Source organism: Microcaecilia unicolor, chromosome 11 (genome assembly GCF_901765095.1).
Source record: "Microcaecilia unicolor chromosome 11, aMicUni1.1, whole genome shotgun sequence".
Classification (NCBI taxonomy): Eukaryota; Metazoa; Chordata; class Amphibia; order Gymnophiona; family Siphonopidae; genus Microcaecilia; species Microcaecilia unicolor.
This window is the reverse complement of record NC_044041.1, coordinates 140,602,919-140,621,964: the sequence shown is the minus strand read 5'-3', so window position 1 is coordinate 140,621,964 and position 19,046 is coordinate 140,602,919. Positions and strand designations below refer to the sequence as shown.

Below are 19,046 nucleotides of genomic sequence, written 5' to 3'. Positions count from 1 at the left end.
CCAAGCTGAAAAGCCCTAGCCTCCTTAGTCTTTCTTCATAGGGAAGTCGTCCCATCCCCGCTATCATTTTAGTCGCCCTTCACTGCACCTTTTCCAATTCTACTATATCTTTCTTGAGATGCGGCGACCAGAATTGAACACAATACTCAAGGTGCAGTCGCACCATGGAGCGATATAACGGCATTATAACATCCTCACACCTGTTTTCCATGCCTTTCCTAATAATACCCAACATTCTATTCGCTTTCCGAGCCACAGCAGCACACTGAGCAGAAGGTTTCAGTGTATTATCGACAACGACACCCAGATCCCTTTTTTGGTCCGTAACTCCTAACGTGGAACCTTGCATGACGTAGCTATAATTCGGGTTCTTTTTTCCCACATGCATCACCTTGCACTTGCTCACATTAAACGTCATCTGCCATTTAGCCGCCCAGTCTCCCAGTCTCGTAAGGACCTTCTGCAATTTTTCACAATCCTGTCGCAAGTTAACGGACTTTGAATAACTTTGTGTCATCAGCAAATTTAATTACCTCGCTAGTTACTCCCATCTCTAAATCATTTATAAATATATTAAAAAGCAGCGGTCCTAGCACAGACCCCTGAGGAACCCCACTAACTACCCTTCTCCATTGTGAATACTGCCCATTTAACCCCACTCTCTGTTTCCTATCCTTCAACCAGTTTTAATCCACAATAGGACTTTTCCTCCTATCCCAATGATCCTCCAATTTCCTCTGTAGCCTTTCATGAGGTACCTTGTCAAACGCCTTTTGAAAATCCAGATACACAATATCAACCGGCTCCCTTTTGTCCACGTTTGTTTACTCCTTCAAAGAATTGAAGTAAATTGGTCAGGCAAGATTTCCCCACACAAAAGCCGTGCTGACTCGGGTCTCAGTAATCCATGTCCTCGGATGTGCTCTGTAATTTTGTTTTTAATAATAGCCTCTACCATTTTCCCCGGCATCGATGTCAGACTCACCGGTCTATAATTTCCAGGATCTCCCCTGGAACCTTTTTTTAAAATGGGCGTTACATTGGCCACCCTCCAATCTTCCGGTACCAGGCTCGATTTTAAGGATAAATTACATATCACTAGCAATAGCTCCGCAAGCTCATTTTTCAGTTCTATCAGTACTCTAGGATGAATACCATCCGGTCCAGGAGATTTGCTACTCTTCAGTTTGCTGAACTGCCCCATTACGTCCTCCAGGTTTACCGTGACATCAGTAAGTTTCTCCGACTCGTCCGCTTGAAATATCATTTCCGACACCGGTATCCCACCCAAATCTTCCTCGGTGAAGACTGAAGCAAAGAATTCATTCAATCTCTCCGCTACATCTTTGTCTTCCTTGATCGCCCCTTTTACCCCTCGGTCATCCAGCGGCCCAACCGATTCTTTTGCCGGCTTCCTGCTTTTAATATACTGGAAAAAAATTTTACTATGTTTTTTGCCTCTAATGCTATCTTTTTTTCGTAATCCCTCTTGGCCTTCTTTATCTGCGCCTTGCACTTGCTTTGATACTCCTTACGCTGCTGCTTCTTGTTATTTTCAGATGGTTCCTTCTTCCATTTTCTGAAGGTGTTTCTTTTAGCCGTAATAGCTTCCTTCACCTCACTTTTCAACCAGGCCCTGGCTGTCTTTTGGAGTTCCGTCTTTCTTTTCTAATTTGTGAAATATGTTTGGCCTGGGCCTCCAGGATGGTGTTTTTTTAACAGCGTCCATGCCTGTTGTACAGTTTTTACCCTCTCAGTTGTCCCTCTAAGTTTTTTTTTCACCGTTCTTCTCATTTTATCATAGCCTCCTTTTTTAAAGTTAAATGCTAACGTATTTGACTTCCTGTGTATAGTTACTTCAAGGTTGATATCAAAACTGATCATATTATGATCACTGTTATCAAGCAGCCCCAGTACCATAACGTCTCTCACCAGATCATGCGCTCCACTAAGGACCAAGTCTAAAAATTTTTCCTTCTCTCGTCGGCTCCTGCACCAGCTGCTCCATAAAGCTGTCCTTGATTTCATCAAGGAATTGTACCTCTCTAGCGTGTCCCTATGTTACATTTACCCAGTCTATATTTGGATAATTGAAGTCACCCATTATTATCACATTGCCCATTTTGTTTGCGTCTCTGATTTCTTTTATAATTTCTGCGTCTACCTGCTCATCCTGGCGAGGCGGACGGTAGTACAGTCCTATCACCGTCCTTCTCCCTTTTATACATGGAATTTCAACCCACAATGATTCAAGGGTGTGATTTGTGTCCTGCTGCATTTGTAATCTATCTGAGTCGAGGCTCTCATTAATATACAATGCTACCCCTCCACCAGTCCCGGTCCACCCTATCACTACGATATACTTTGTACCCCAGTATGACAGTGTCCCACTGGTTATCCTCCTTCCACAAGGTCTCAGTAATGCCTATTATATCCAATTTTTCATTAACTGCAATATATTCCAACTCTCCCATCTTATTTCTTAGACTCCTAGCATTTACATGTAGACATTTCAAAGTATGTTTGTTGTTCCTATTTGCATGATGCTTAGTACTGGACACTACTGATTTGACATCTTTTGTCTGATCTTTAGTTGTATTTAAGGGCACCTGGCCTAACGCGGTCTGTTGAGCAACCTCACTATCCAGAAACCCTATCTTCCCTGTTTGTGAGGTATCTTTGCAAGATACCTTATCCCGAGCCATGTGCTTTTGAGCGACTGTCGGCCTTCCCCCCATTTCTAGTTTAAAAACTGCTCTATCTCCTTTTTAAAAGCCGACGCCAGCAGCCTGGTCCCACTCTGGTTAAGGTGGAGCCCAATTGTTTCGGAATAGGCTGCCCCTTCCCCAGAATGTTGCCCAGTTCCTAACAAATCTAAAATTCTCCTCCCTGCACCATCGTCTCATCCACGCATTGAGACTCCGGAGCTCTGCCTGTCTGTTGGGCCCGGCGCGTGGAACAGAGCTACCCTAGAGGATCTGGATTTGAGCTTTCTACCTAAGAGCCTAAATTTGGCTTCCAGAACCTCTCTCCCACATTTTCCTATGTCACTGGTACCCACATGTACCAAGACAGCCAACTCCTCCCCAGCACTATCTAGAATCCTATCTAGGTGACGGGTGAGGTCCGCCACCTTCGCACCAGGCAGGCAAGTCACCAGGCGATCCTCACGTCCACCAGCCACCCAGTTATCTATATGCCTAATGATCGAATCACCAACTACAACAGCTGTCCTAACCTTTCCCTCCCGGTCAGCACTTGGAGACATATCCTCGGTGCGAAGGAATAGTACATCCCCTGCTGGGCAGATCCTGGCTACAGGAGTACTTCCACCATCACCAGGGTGATGCTCTCCTTCTAGGAGACCTCCCTCCTCCAGGGTAGCACAAGGGCTACCAGACTGGAGGTGGGACTTCTCTACAACATCCCTGTAGGTCTCCTCTATGTACCTCTCTGTCTCCCTCAGCTCCACCAAGTCTGCTACTCTAGCCTCAAGAGAACGGACACGTTCTCTAAGAGCTAGGAGCTCTTTACATCGGGCACACACATATGACATCTCACCAACTGGGAGATAATCATACATGTGACACAATGCAAAAGACTGGATAGCACCCCTCTTGCTGCTGGACTGCTGACTCCATCTTAGTGTTTTTGAGTTTTTCAATAATTTAAAACTTGCTACAGTATTAAGGATATTAGCCTAATATAAAAGTGTCTTTTAGTTTATATAGCATATTGTGTGATTTATTTAGTGTTTCCTTCTTAGATGGTAATGAAATGTATTTAAAACTCTGTAAGAGCACTCCTTGCTTGTTACCCTAATTAAAATAACTGTCACGTTTACTAAACAGGAACTGGGTTTGTGAGCCCTTGGACCACTGCCGAGGAGCAGCAGTAGCAAGTAAAACCACCCCACACCAGAAGCAAGGCAGAACAGACATACCGGCAAATCCAGACTAGGTCTCTAGGCAGTCAGCCAGCAAGCAGAAGACAGGTCCAGGCAAAGGTTCAAAAGGCAGGCGGCAAGCAAAGCAAAGTCCAGGTCAGACAAAGGTTCAAAAGGCAGGCGGCAAGCAAAGCAAAGTCCAGGATCAGGCAAGGTTCAAAAGGCAGGAAACCAGCAAACGCAGAATCAGGTCCAGACAAAGTCTCTCAGGCAGAAGTGCACAAGCACCCACGTACCAGGGCCTAAGACGATGCAAAGGCAAGGGCTGAGAATAACAAAATGGCTAATAAGCCCCAGCTGCTGCAATCACCAGGCAGCTACGGGTGCTGTGCAGGCTCAAACAACACAAGCAAACCTGGCAGCCTGGAAGATCCGGACCGGACTCATCCGAAATCTGGAACAGGTGATGGTCCATAGCAGCCACCCGTTCTGGCCACCAGAGGGCGAGGAAAGCACAGACATAACCATAACTGACTATAAATGAAGAGTTGTCCTAGGGGAGGGTGGGTGGGAATGCTAAATTTGATCCTGCAGTGGCTGTTAGATTCTGTTAATGCTGTGGTACAAAGCTTTTAAAACTAAGTGAAAAGACTATGGAGGATGGCGGCTCGAGCTGGAGGCTCCGCGGTTAGCATGAGCTGAAACTCTGTTTGTTCAACCTTATTTCGTTTCTCTACATGCCGCATACTAAGAGGAAGGGGGTGGTAAAGGGTTTACTACCGTCAGCCCGATTACCTGCCCTCGGTCAGCAAACGCTTCTGCGTTATGTCTCCAGCACCCCAGCGAGAACCGGTGAGAGGGACCCTGCATTTGGATTTGTGGAAGGAGCGACATCTCCATTAGGGGTAGAGACATCGCTATCCCCACCGGACTTTAACCCACCGCTTTGTCCTGCATTCCAGCGGTCGAGCATTGAGGACCCGAAGGAACCGGAAGTCGGGGACCGAAGGCCCTCAGACGGAGGTACTCTGCCCCAGGAAGCAGACGTTACAACCATGGAACAAGCGGTTCCACAAGCAGTAACTCTACAATCCATTTGGTCAGCTATTCAACAACTGACGACTCTGGTTACAAAAACTTCCCAGGATATGACTTTGCTGGTAAATAAAATAGATGCTTTAACGTTAGCTCATGAGGATGTTAAAATAGATTTGTCTAATCAAAAATCTGAAATCTCATCTCTGAAAGCAGTAACAGATACTCTGATAAAAGATAAAATTAAGGTTTCCTTAAAATTAGAAATTCTTGAAAACTATAATAGACGTCTGAATCTACGGATTTTAAATTTTCCTGTTTCACCTGGAATCGCCCCGATTGATTTCTTGAAAAAATATTTGATGGAAGTTTTGGCTTATCCTCAATCCGCAATTCCGCCGATAAATAACATTTACTATTTACCTGAATCTAAACAATCTAAGGCGAATCCAACAGAAAAGACACAGACACCTGAACTGAATTTACAAGATTTGTCAGCATTACTAGAGGAATCTATATCAGAAATATCAACGCGAAGGACTCTTTTGGTATCATTCGTCTTTGAGCAGGATATGAATGCCTTATTAAGACTTTACTTTAAGAACTCAAATAAAGAATTTTGTGGTCATAAAATCTGGATCTTTCCAGATGTGGTTAGATCCACACAAGATCGTAGAAAAGCATTTCTTGTCTACAGAGAGGAGGTTAAAGCATTGGGAGCTTCCTTTGTATTGGCTTATCCATGCAAATGTTGTATTAAATACCTGGGAAATAAGTACATCTTTTTTGAACCAAGTCAGCTAAAAACGTTTATAGATAGTAAGAAACTGTCCAGATAGCGATTGAGTATTAAGAAATAGTATAAAAAGCTGAGGGTATACGAGCCAGGCCATTTACTTTAATGTATTACTTTTATGTTTCTCCTTTAATTTAGATTCTCTTCTTCCTATACAATTGTGGTCTAAGAAAGCGATATATCTTTTCTTTTTTTCTTTTTGTTCATTTTGCCTATTTTTTAGAGAAGTAAAATAGCTGTGGAGACTAACATTTTTCCTTTTTGGATATGAATGAATGATGCTATTTCTCTAATTGCATTGCTGTATTTCCGATTTATAAGTACTATCTTGTAAATTTTGAAAACTTAATAAAGAAATTAAAAAAAAAAAAAGAAAAGACTATGGAGATTAGTTGTTAAAATTTGCTTTTTATATTTTTATTTTTGCCTAACACTAACCTACAATACTTCACGAGCTAAAGTAACGGCCACCAAGAAAATGACCTTCCAGGTCAAGTACTTCAGATGGCAGGAATTCAGTGGCTCGAAAGGAGCTTTCATCAGCTGGGTGAGAATGACGTTGAGATCCCATGACACAGCTGGAGGTCTGACAGGGGGCTTTGACAAAATCAAACCTCTCATGAAGCAAACAACTAAAGGCTGTCTAGAGATAGGCTTACCTTCTACACGCAAATAAGCACTAATTGCACTAAGGTGAACCCTTATGGAGTTGGCTTTGAGACCAGACTCCAACAAGTGTAGAAGGGATTCAAGCAGGGTCTGTGTAGGACAAGAAATGAGCTCTATGGCCTTGCTGTCACACCAGACGGTAAACCTCCTCCATTTAAAAGAGTAACACCTCTTAGTGAAATCTTTCCTGGAAGCCAGCAAAAAAAATGGGAGACACTCTCCGAAAGACCCAAGGAAGCGAATTCTAGGCTCTCAACATCCAGGCCGTGAAAGCCAGAGACTGGAGGTTGGGATGTAGAAGCAACCCTTCGTTCTGAGTGATGAGGGTTGGAAAACACTCCAATCTCCACAGTTCTTTGGAGGACAATTCCAGAAGAAGGAACCAAATCTGTTGCAGCCAGTAGGGTGCGATCAGAATCATGGTTCCGTGGTCTTGCTTGAGTTTCAACAAATTTTTTCCCACTAGAGGTATCGGAGGATACGCATACAGAAGGGCCTATCCCCCAATGAAAGAGAAAGGCATCTGACGCTTTGTCAGTCATAGGCCTGAACCTGGAACAGAACTGAGGGGACTTGTGATTGGATTAAGTGGCAAAAAGATCCATCAAGGGGGTGCCCCACGCTCGTAGGATTTGCGGGATATGCCCATGTAGAGAGACCACTCATAAGGCTGCATTATCCTTCTCAGTCTGTCAGCCAGGCTGTTGTTTACGCCTGCCAGGTATGTGGCTTGGAGAAACATGCCGTGACAGCATGCCAAATGCCACATCTGGATGGCTTCCTGACACAGAGGTGCCCCCCTGCTTGTTGGTGTAATATATTGCAACCCAATTGTCCGTTTCAATTAAGGCAATTTGATGGGACAGCCAATCTGTGAAAGCCTTTAGAGCGTTCCAGATCATCTGGAGGGCCAGGAGGTTGATCTGAAGATTTGTTTCCTGAAGGGACCAAGCAACTTGAGTGTGGAGTCCATCTACATGAGCCCCCTACCCCAGAAGAGATGCATCCATCGTCAGCACTTTTTGTGGCTGAGGAATTTGGATTGATAGTCCCAAGCGGAACACAAACAAAGCAGATCGTAAAGAAACACACTGTAATCTACTATAATAAAACTCACCCTCAACGTTCTGAAGACAACGTTCTGAAGTCACTCAGTCACTCCCTGAAGGGTCCATGGATTCATGGTGGTGAAGCCACAACACTGACCATGTCTCTCTGCCCCGCCCTCACATGACGGACCAATCAGAAAAAATACCCTCAACATTCTGAAACACAAAGGACCATCACAACACCGTTCCCAGGCAACACTAGGCAACGTAAGACGGACCAATCAGAGGAAACTATGTGACAATAAGGGAGGAGCATTCCCCAGCAGAATGGCTCATTATCTATGCAGCACGGAGAGCACAGAACCACCGCTGGAACGAGAGAAGAATATTCCTGCTGTGGGTATGTGCAAAAATAGACCGGCACAGCACATCCCACAACCCCCAAGCAAAAAACAAAACAAAAAAAAAACACACATCAACAACCTGCACACACACCGCACACTCACACACACAAAATAACTCTGTGACACATACACACATACACAAAAAAAAGCCACATGCTAGCGCCCGTTTCATTGGTTTCGGAAACGGGCCTTTTTTACTAGTTATATATAAAATTTAAAATATATTTATTGACACCAACAGCCCGACACAGGCCGTGTTTCACCCAGCAGGGTTGCTTTAGGGGCTACATAATAATCCTTTAGTGTCAAAGTATAATAGATATACACTGAAACAAATGTACACAGGATCACCTTGATTATACGTAGAAAAAACTGCTCAGAGATGCCAAAAAACATAAAAACAATTGGACAGTCTCATATCTCTGAAAGCGCCAAAAAAAGCTAGGGTCCATTGAGCAGATCTCTTGTGAAGTTGAGCCATGGGTGTAACTAACTGTGGAGGCCATGTGGCCCAACAATCTCAACATCTGCCGGGCCGTAACCTGTGAGATGCCTGAACCTTGGGCGAAACAGAAAGGAGGTTGTCCACCCACACCTCCGGGAGGTAGGCTCGGACATTTCTCGTTCGAGAAAGGCACCTATGAACTCTAATTGTTGAACAGGTTGGAGATGGGACTTGGGGTAGTTTATTACAAACCCTAGTAGCTCCAGCATCTGAATAGTCATCCGCATGGACTCTCGAACACTGGCCTCCAAGGTGCTCTTTACTAGCCAATCATCGAGATAAGGGAACACATGATCTCCCAGTCTGTGTAATGACGCAGCGACTACTGCTAGGCATTTTGTGAATACCCTGGGAGCTGATGCGAGGCCAAAAGGCAATACGCGGTACTGAAAGCGATGTGTTCCCAACCGAAACCGAAGATACTTCCTGTGAGCTGGAAGTATCGGGGTGTGGGTGTATGCATCCATTATGTCCAGAGAGCATAGACAATTGTTTTCCTGAATCATGGGAAGAAGGGTGCACAGGGAAACCATCCTGAATTTTTCTCGGACTAGGAATTTGTTCAGGGCCCTTAGGTCTAGGATGGAACGCATCCCACTGTCTTTTTCTGCACAAGGAAATACCTGGAATAGAATCCCTGCCCTTCTTCCCCAGGTGGAACAGGTTCGATTGCATTGGTCTTTAGATGGGATGAGAGTTCCTCTGCAAGTACTTGCCTGTGATGAGAGCTGAAAGAATGAGCTCTCGGTTGGCAATTTGGAGGCTTGGAAAGCAAATTGAGGGTGTACCCGAGACGGACTACTTAAAGAACCCAACGGTCGGCGATTACGAGAGGACACCTTTGGTGGAAAAATTTCAACCTCCCTCCAACCAGTAAGTCATCTGGCACGGACACTTTGAAGCAGCTATGCTTTGCTGGAGTCAGTCAAAAGCTCGTCCATTGCTTTTGCTGGGAAGCAGCAGGGGCCTTGGGCGCATGCTGCTGACAAGAACGAGTGCGTTGGGGCTGAGCCCGTGCAGGCTGACGAGCTACAGGAGCAAACCTACGCCTAAAATAGGCATAGGGAGCACTCCGCAATCTACCAAAATACCTCCTGGATGAGGAGGTGGCTGCAGAAGACGTCCGTCGGGAGAGAGAAGACCTAACCTCAGTGTGCTTTATTAGCTGGTCAGCGACCTCTTCAACCTTCTCTCCGAAAAGGTTATCCCCCTGGCAAGGGGCATCCAACATTCTCTGCTGGACCATATGGTCCAGGTCAGAAACAGGCAGCTATGAGAGTCTGCGCATTGCTATACCTTGGGCAGAGATTCTGGATGCCACATCAAAAGTGTTGTAAGTGCCCCTGGCCAAGAACTTACGACATGCTTTCTGATGCTTGACCAACTGGCGAAAAGGCTCGGCCTGCTCCAGAGGAAGCGCATCGAACAAGTCGGACAGCTGCCTCACCGAGTTACGCAAGTAGACGCTCGTGAAGAGCTGGTAAGACTGAATATGGGTGATGAGAAAAACGGCCTGATTCATCTTTCTCCTAAAAGAGTCCAGGGTTCTAGCTTCTCTAACTGGAGGAGCCGAGGCATAGCCCCTAGAACTCCTGGCCTTTTTTAGAGTGGCATCCATACCACCTTGGAGTCGTGGGGTAACCGAGACCTCACCAGTCCAGGTTCCCCGTGGATCCGATTCTGGGTATCTATTTTCTTGGGGACCAGAGGGACAGAGGGGACGCCCAGTTCTGTACGAGGACTGCCTTGAGTACCTCATGGAGAGGAGACATCACTGCCTCCTCAGGAGGAGAGGTGTAGTCCAGGACCTCGAGCATCTTAGCCCTGGGCTCATCCTCCACTTCTACGGGGAATGGAATGGGCTCCTTCATTTTCCATACAAAACAGGTAAAGGAGAGACTCTGCGGTGAAGACAGGTGGAGAATGCTCAGAAGGGATCCCAAAGGACTCATCAGAGGAAAAGTTCTGGGGTCCTCTTCAGATTCCCATGAGCGCTCCTCTTCGGTATCAGACAGCACTTCCTTCAGGGATGTCCGAGAACGGGCCCGCCTCAACATGGAGGAACTATGTCCTCGAGAACGGTGTTGAGGAGCCGGCTCCCACCTCAACTTCGGCTAAACTTCCTCCACCGACTTCGAAGGCAAACCGGCCTGGGTGGCAACTGACAGCGGAGCCGCAAGCGGCTGCATCAATCCTTCCAAAAGCTCTGGGAGCAAGGCCTGGATACACTTCGAGAGCCGCCATCAGTAAAGGCTGAGGAGCTCAGACTGCCAAACCATATAGAGTGTGGGAGCAGGATCTTGGCTACTGGGAGAGATACGCATCGGCACCTCTTGGATGGACTGAGACCGGTCCTCCTGGTGTCAACGCTTTTCGGGTGCCGAGTCCCTCAGTGTCCCGGAGCTCCTGGCACCATGCGTCAGAGATCAGTGCTTCTTGGCCTTCGCCCGATGGACTAACTCCTCGGTGTCAATGAGAATGACGTCAAATCCTCACGTCGCCTTGGTATTGGGTCCGATGATAACTGGTCCCAGGGAGCCTGCATAGCAGGAGGCCTTGAGGCAGGTGGAGACCCACTCAACCCTTCGCTGCTCCCATTGTCTCTGGGTCTCACAGCAGCCATACCTACCTCGACTCCCAACGCCAAATCTTCCTTCGATGTTGACGCCGCCGATCTCGATGCCGAAGAACTGGACTGAGCTCCAAAAAGTTTTTCGTGTTGAGCTTCTCGGGAAATTTGTGTCCTTTTCTTCATACAAAGGCAAAGGACACAAGTTGCCAGGCTATGGTCGGGTCAGAGGCACTGAATACACCATGAATGTGTATCAGTACCTGAGATGGTCCGGTTGCACCAGCAGCAACACCTGAAGAAACTGGGAGTCTTCAATGACACGGAAAGGAAAATAGCTCCGGCAAAATCAATGGTCGCGACTGAGCCTGAAAGAGGGTAAGGCTCAAAAATAGAAATACCATCTGAACAAGTCTAAATGGGGGCCCGCGACAAAAAACAAAGAAAACTTAAATGTGGGGGGAAAAAAACAAAATGTCAGAACAATCAGCCTGCTGTCCTCGGAGAATACTTGCTACAGGTAAGTATCTTCTCTTTCTCCAAGGACAAGCAGGCTGCTTGTTCTCACAAGTGGGGTACCCTAGCAACCAGGCTCACTCAAAACAATGAACAGTTGTCAACTGGGCCTCACAACGGCGAGGACATAACATAGATTGACCTGAAACCAAAATCAAATAACAGAGTACAGCCTGGAACAGAATCAAAATGGGTCTGGGGGGGTGGAGTTAGATTCTAAATCCCGAACAGATTCTGCAGCACCGACTGTCGCGTCGGGTATCTTGCTGAAGGCAGAAGTGAGATGTGAATGTGTGGACTGATGACCACGTTGCAGACTTGCAAACCTCTTCAATGGAGGCCGACTTTAAGTAGGCCACTGACGCAGCCATGGCTCTATCATTATGAGCCGTGACATGACCCTGTAGAGTCAGCCCAACTTGGGCATAAGTGAAGGAAATGCAATCTGCTAGCCAATTCAAGATGGTGCGTTTTCCGATGGCGACTCCCCTCCTGTTCGGGTCGAAAGAAACAAACAACTGGGCGGACTGTCTGAAGGGCTTAGTCCGCTCCAATATAAAAGGCCAATGCTCTCTTGCAGTCCAAGGTATGTAAACTGCTTTCGCCAGGGCGGGTATGAGGACAGGGAAAGAAATTTGGCAAGACAATTGACTGGATCAGATGGCACTCCGACACCACCTTAGGCAGGAACTTGATATAAGGTGCATGCACCACCATGGCTCACTGAAGCTCACTGACCCTACGAGCTGAAGTAACAGCCACCAAGAAAATGACCTTCTAGGTCAAATACTTCAGATGGCTGGAATTCAGTGGCTCAAAAGGAGCTTTCATCAGCTGGGTGAGAACGAGTTGAGATCCCATGACACTGGTGGAGGTTTGACAGGGGGCTTTGAGGCTGTCCAGAGATAGGCTTACCTTCTACACGGCGATGATAAGCACTAATCGCACTAAGGTGGTGTCACAGTTGTGCCCAGGTTCCTGGCTCTCAGTCACCTCGTCCCCCGGTGGTTAAACCTGCTGGCTGCTGTGAACTGATGGCTTACCGTTTCCCATGTTCCAGAAGATATGCTGGTCCGGTCCAGATCTTCCAGCCTTCCAGATTGTTTTGGGAGTTTTTTGGAACTAACCAGTACCCGTACCTGGTGAACTCCCTTGTATGCTGCCTTTATTAACCACCTGGGAAGGTCTCTAGTTTGCCTTGCAACAGAGGTCCTCAGAGGAGTTTTCCTTTGGTGAGAGTTTGTTGCAATGCTGCTGTACTTTTTCCTGATTGTGGCTTTGACCCTGCTTGTCTCCTGGTTTATTCTTAAGTCTGCTGCCCGCCCAGACCCGGCTTGTTTTCTGGTTTATTCTGCTGCTGCTTGCTGCCTGCCTGGGACCCCGGTGTGCTTTCTGGAAGTTTCCTGCTGTTCGCCAGCCGGCTGCTGTTTCCTGCAGTTCTGCCTTCCAGCCCTGTCCGGTAAGTCCTGTCGGCCGCCTGCACCCAGGGGCTCAAGTTCTGAGGAACGGCGGTCAAGTGCAGGTGAAGTTTGGGCTGAATTCCTGTCCTGTTTGCTGCAGCTTGAATTGCCTCGGCTGCAGTCTTCACCTGGTAGTTCCTGACCTGGGTTTGCTGGTACGTCTGTCCTGCCTTGTCTGTGTTTGGGTGATTCTCCTGCCGCTGCCGCCACTCGGCAGTGGCCCAAGGGCTCACTAACCCTGAGATTCCGGGAGAGACATGACAGGTGGACTCTTACGGAGTTGGTCGAGACCAGACTCTGACAAGTGTAGAAGGTATTCAAGCATGGTCTGTGTAGGACAAGAAAGAGGATCTAGGGCCTTGCTGTCACACCAGACTGCAAACCTCTTCCATTTGAAAGAGTAACACCTCTTGGTGGAATCTTTCCTGGAAGCAAGACTCGAGAGACACCCTCTGAAAGACCCAAGGAGGCGAATTCTAAGCTCTCAACACATCCAGGCCGTGAGAGCCAGGGACTGGAGGTTGGGATGTAGAAGCGACCCCTCGTTCTGAGTGATCAGGGTTGGAAAACATTCCAATCTCCATGATTCCTCGGAGGACAACTCCAGAAGAAGAGGGAACCAAATCTGATGAGGCCAGAAAGGAGCTATCAGAATCATGGTTCCGCAGTCGAGTTTCAGCTAAATATTCCCTATTAGAGGAATGGGAAGATACGCATACAGAAGGCCTGATCCCTAATGTAGGAGAAAGGCATTTGAAGCTAGTCTGTTGTGGGCCTGAAGCCTGGAACAGAACTGAGGGACCTTGTGATTGATCTGAAAAGCAAAAAGATCCACCGAGGGGGTGCCCCACGCTCGGAAGATCTTGCGGACAACGTCAATGTTTAGTGACCACTAGTGAGGTTGCATTATCCTGCTCAGTCTGTCGGCCAGACTGTTGTTTACGCCTGCCAGATAAGTAGCTTGTAGAAACATGCCGTGACGGCATGCCCAAAGCCACATCTGGACGGCTTCCTGACACAGAAGGCGAGATCCAGTGCCCCCCTGCTTGTTAGTATAATACATGGCAACATGATTGACTGTCTGAATCAATATGACTTGGTTGGACAGCCGGTCTCTGAAGCCTTTAGAGCGTTCCAGATTGCTCGCAATTTCAGGAGATTGATCTGAAGGCCTATCTCCTGCAAGGACCAAGCTCCTTGAGTGTGAAGTCCATCTACACGAACTCCCCACTCCAGGAGGGATGCATCCATCGTCAGCACTTTTTGTGGCTGGAATGGATGTCCCAAGGTCAAATTGGGTTGAATTGTCCACCACTACAAGGAATTCAGAAAGTCGGTGGATCACATTCTTTAGGCTTCCCGCAGATTGATACCACTGGGAAGCTAGGGTCCATTGAGTTGATCTCATGTGTAGGTGGTGCCATGGGAGTCACGTGAACTGTGGAGGACATGTGCCCCAGAAGTCTCAACATCTGCCGAGCCGTGATCTGTTGAGATGCTCTAACCAAGGACACTAGGGAGAGGAGGTTGTCTGTCCTCGCTTCGGGGAGATAAGCTCGAGCTGTCTTTGTATTCAACAATGCTCCAATGAATTCCAATTTTTGAACTGGGGTGAGATGGGACTTGGAATAATTGATCACAAACCCCAGTAATTCTAGCACTCGAATAGTTATTCGCATGGACTGTAGAGCGCTCTTCACAAACCAATCGTCGAGATAAGGGAACACATACACTCCCAGTCTGCGTAGCGATGCTGCGACTACCACCAGGCACTTTGTGAACACTCTGGGTGCTTATGCCACATCAAAGGCAGTACACAGTACTGAAAGTGCTGAGTTCCAAGCCGAAATCGAAGATACTTCCTGTGAGCTGGGAGTATCAAGATGTGTGTATAAGCATCCTTTAAGTCCAGAGACTTAAAGGATGCTTATACACAAACCCACCTCCTCACTCCCCCCGTTTTCTATTTCTGTTGATGGCTCTCTCATTCTCCCTGTCTCCTCAGCTCGAAACCTTGGGGTCATCTTTGACTCTTCTCTCTCCTTCTCTGCTCATATCCAGCAGATCGCCAAGCCCTGTCGTTTCTTTCTTTACAACATCCGTAAAATCCGCCCCTTTCTTTCCGAGCACTCTACCAAAACCTCATCCACACCCTTGTCACCTCTCGTTTAGACTACTGCAATCTGCTTCTTGCTGGCCTTCCACTTAGTCACCTCTCCCCTCTCCAATCGGTTCAAAACTCTGCTGCCCATCTCGCCTTCCGCCAGGGTCGCTTTACTCATACTACCCCTCTCCTCAAGTCGCTTCACTGGCTCCCTATCCGTTTTCGCATCCTGTTCAAACTTCTTCTACTAACCTATAAATGTATTCACTCTGCTGCTCCCCAGTATCTCTCCACACTCGTCCTTTCCTACACCCCTTCCCGTGCACTCCGCTCCATGGATAAATCCTTCTTATCTGTTCCCTTCTCCACTACTGCCAACTCCATACTTCGCGCCTTCTGTCTCGCTGCACCCTACGCCTGGAATAAACTTCCTGAGCCCCTACGTCTTGCCCCATCCTTGGCCACCTTTAAATCTAGACTGAAAGCCCACCTCTTTAACATTGCTTTTGACTTGTAACCACTTGTAACCATTCGCCTCCACCTACCCTCCTCTCCTCCTTCCTGTACACATTAATTGATTTGATTTGCTTACTTTATTTTTGTCTATTAGATTGTAAGCTCTTTGAGCAGGGACTGTCTTTCTTCTATGTTTGTGCAGCGCTGCGTACGCCTTGTAGCGCTATAGAAATACTAAATAGTAGCAGTAGTAGCAGAGAGCATAGCTAATCGTTCTCCTGAATCATGGGAAGAAGGGTGCCCAGGGAAACCATCCTGAACTTTTCTCGAACCAGATAATTGTTCAGGCCCCTTAGGTCTAGGATGGGACGCATCCCCCTGTTTTCTTTTGCACAAAGAAGTACCTGGATTAGAATCCCAGCCCTTCTTCCCCTGGTGGAACAGGTTTGACTGCTTTGGCCTTTAGAAGGGCGGAGAGTTCCTCTGCAAGTACCTGCTTGTGCTGGGAGCTGTAAGAATGAGATCCTGGTGGGCAATTTGGAGGTCTGGATTCCGGATTGAGGGTGTATCCTAATCAGACTATTTGAAGAACCCACCGGTCGAAGGCTATGAGAGGCCACCTTTGGTGAAAAAACATCAACCTCCTCCCTACCGGCAAGTCGTCCGGTACAGACACTTTTACTGAGGCTATGCTGAACTGGAGCCAGTCAAAAGCCCGTCCCTTGCTTTTGCAGGGGAGCAGAGTGGGCCTTAGTCGCACGCTGTTGACGAAAATGAGCTCGCTGGGGCTGAGCCTGGGCAGGCTGCCGAGAAGCAGGAGTGTACCTAGGCCTAGAGTAGGAATAGGGGAGCACTTCTCTTCCCTCCAAAATGCCTCCTAGATGAGGAGGCTGTAACAGAAGGTGCCCTGTGGGTGAGAGAATCTATAGAATCATTATGCTTCTTAATCTGATTAACGGGATCCTCTACTTTCTCTCCAAAAAGATTGTCTCCCCCGGCAAGGGACATCCGCCATCCGCTGCTGGACAGAATGATCCAGGTCAGAGACACGCAGTCATGAGAGTCTGCGCATCACTATACCTTGAGCAGCTATCCTGGATATCACGTCAAAAGTGTCAAAAGTACCCCTGGCCAGGAACTTGTGACACGCCTTCTGCTGCCTGACCACCTGGCGAAAAGGCTCAGCTAACTCCGCAGAGAGTGCATCAACCAAGCTGAACAGTTGACTTATCGAGTCCCGCAAGTGTACGCTCGTGAAGAGCTGGTATGACTGGATCTTGGCAGCGAGCATAGCTGCCTGATACGTCTTTCTCCCAAAAGAGTCAAGAGTCCTAACTTCTCTGCCTGGGGGCACCGAAGCATAGTCTCTAGTACTCCTAGCTCTCTTGAGAGCGGAATCCACCACCATGGAATTGTGGGGTAATTGGGACCTCATCAATCCAAGTTCACTGTGGATCCGGTACTCAGATTCAGCTTTCTTGGGAACTACAGGGCCAGACAGAGGGGTGGACAAGTTTCTCATAAGGACTTCCTTCAGTACCTTATGCAGAGGGACTATCACAGCCTCTTTAGGTGGAGAAGAATAATCCAGGACTTCCCAGCATGAGAGACCTGGGCTCATCCTCAACCTCCACAGGGAAGGGAATAGCCGTAACCATTTCCAGGACAAAAGAGGAAAAAGACAGACTCTCTGGTGGAGATAGTCTTCTTTCCAGCGGAGAGAAGGGTCAGAGGGAATCCCAAAGGACTCATCGGAAGAGAAGTACCTGGGATTTTCTTCTGATTCCCACGAGCACTCCTGCTCTGTGTCAGACACAACCTGAATCCAAATACTCTGACACTGGACCTGCCTCGATGCCGAGGAACGATGTCCTCTGGGGCGATGTCGAGAAGTCGACGCCCGATCCGACTGCGCGAAGCTCCCTCCACCAACATTGAAGGGGAGTCACCCTAGGTGACAGCCGACACAGATGCTGCAGACGGCACAGCAGTCAGAGACCTCACCGCAGGAGAAAAGCCAGACACCGCTGCAGCAGGTGGCACAGAAGGCGCAAGCACCCCCGACACCAAAGCTGTCATAGTAAGCCTTCCAGAAGTTCTGGAAATAAGGCCCAGATAGGCTCATCAAAAGCCACCATCGGAGAAGGCTGTGGGGCCAGTGGAACAGGCGGTGTCAGAATCCGTTGAGGCTCGGGAGTAGGTACCGGGCTGCCAAGAGACTGACGCATCGGCACCTCCTGTACCGAGGGGGAGCGGTCCTCTCAGTACCAACGCTTCTCGGGTGCCGACTCTCTCAACGCCCCAGAACTCCTGGTACTGTGCATGGAAGAACGATGATGGCGCTTCTTAGACTTCCGCTCAACGCCCATCATCAAGACTCCTCGGTATAGATGAGGACGACATGGATTCCTCACATATGCTCGGGGCCGGGTCCGACGGTCGGTCCCGGGGGGCCTGCATAACAGGAGGCCTCGAGACAGGTGGAATCCCACTCGCCGCCTCGCTGCTCCCGGCGTGAGTTGGTCTCTCAGCAGCGATTACCTCTCTCCTCGATGTCGACGCCGCCGACCTTGGTACCGATGTCAACGTCAAAGAACCGGACTGAGCCCCAAAAAGCTTTTCTCGCTGGGCTTCTCAAGACGCTTGAGTCCGTTTCTTCATACGAAGACACAGACTACAAGCAGCTGGGCTATGGTTGGGCCAAAGGCACTGGATAAACCAGGCATGAGTATCTGTACCTGAGATGGTCCGGATGCACAGAGTACAACGTTTGAAGCCGCTGGGTGTCTTCGATGACATGAAAGAAAAAAGCTTCGGCGAAATCAAACGACGCGATTGTGCTAAAAAAGAAAAAGCACAAAAAAGGGGAAAAACCCGACCATGCGGCCTAAAGGCCGGCTACATCGAAAAAGAAAGGAAACTTTAACAGAGAAAAAGTAAAAGAAGTACAGGAAACTACTCGTAACTACTTTTTTTTTTTTTTTTAATATCTAAAACAAAAACAAGCGAGAAGCGATTTCACAGAGAAGTTCTTCCTGGGCCTGAATGAGGAGCGATACGAAAAATGAACCGTACCTTACCGCAGAGAAAAAAAGAACTGGAGAGCTACATTCGCATTGCGGGTGGGAAGGCGTTCGCGCATGCGCGGTTTGCATTGCTCACGCGACGGAACTCTCATAGTAACATAGTAGATGACGGCAGAAAAAGACCTGCACGGTCCATCCAGTCTGCCCAACAAGATAAACTCATATGTGCTACTTTTTGTGTATACCCTACCTTGATTTGTACCTGTCCTCTTCAGGGCACACACCGTATAAGTCTGCCCAGCACTATCCCTGCCTCCCAACCACCAGCCCCGCCTCCCACCACCAGCTCTGGCACAGACCATATAAGTCTGCCCAGCATTATCCCCACTTCCCAACCACCAGCCCCGACACAGACCGTATAAGTCTGCCCAGCACTATCCCCACCTCCCAACCACCAGTCCCGCCTCCCACCACCGGCTCTGGCACAGACCATATAAGTCTGCCCAGCACTATCCCCACCTCCCAACCACCAGCCCCGCCTCCCACCACCGGCTCTGCCACCCAATCTTGG

The 19,046-nt window shown here is 48.2% G+C and overlaps 1 protein-coding gene across 1 annotated transcript in view; it reads right to left on the bottom strand.

Moving 5' to 3' along the window:
- CLASRP (CLK4 associating serine/arginine rich protein) overlaps positions 1-19,046 on the bottom strand; it is a 1,081,767-nt gene that overhangs the window by 674,559 nt on the left and 388,162 nt on the right. The gene's annotated exons all lie outside the window — the stretch shown is intronic.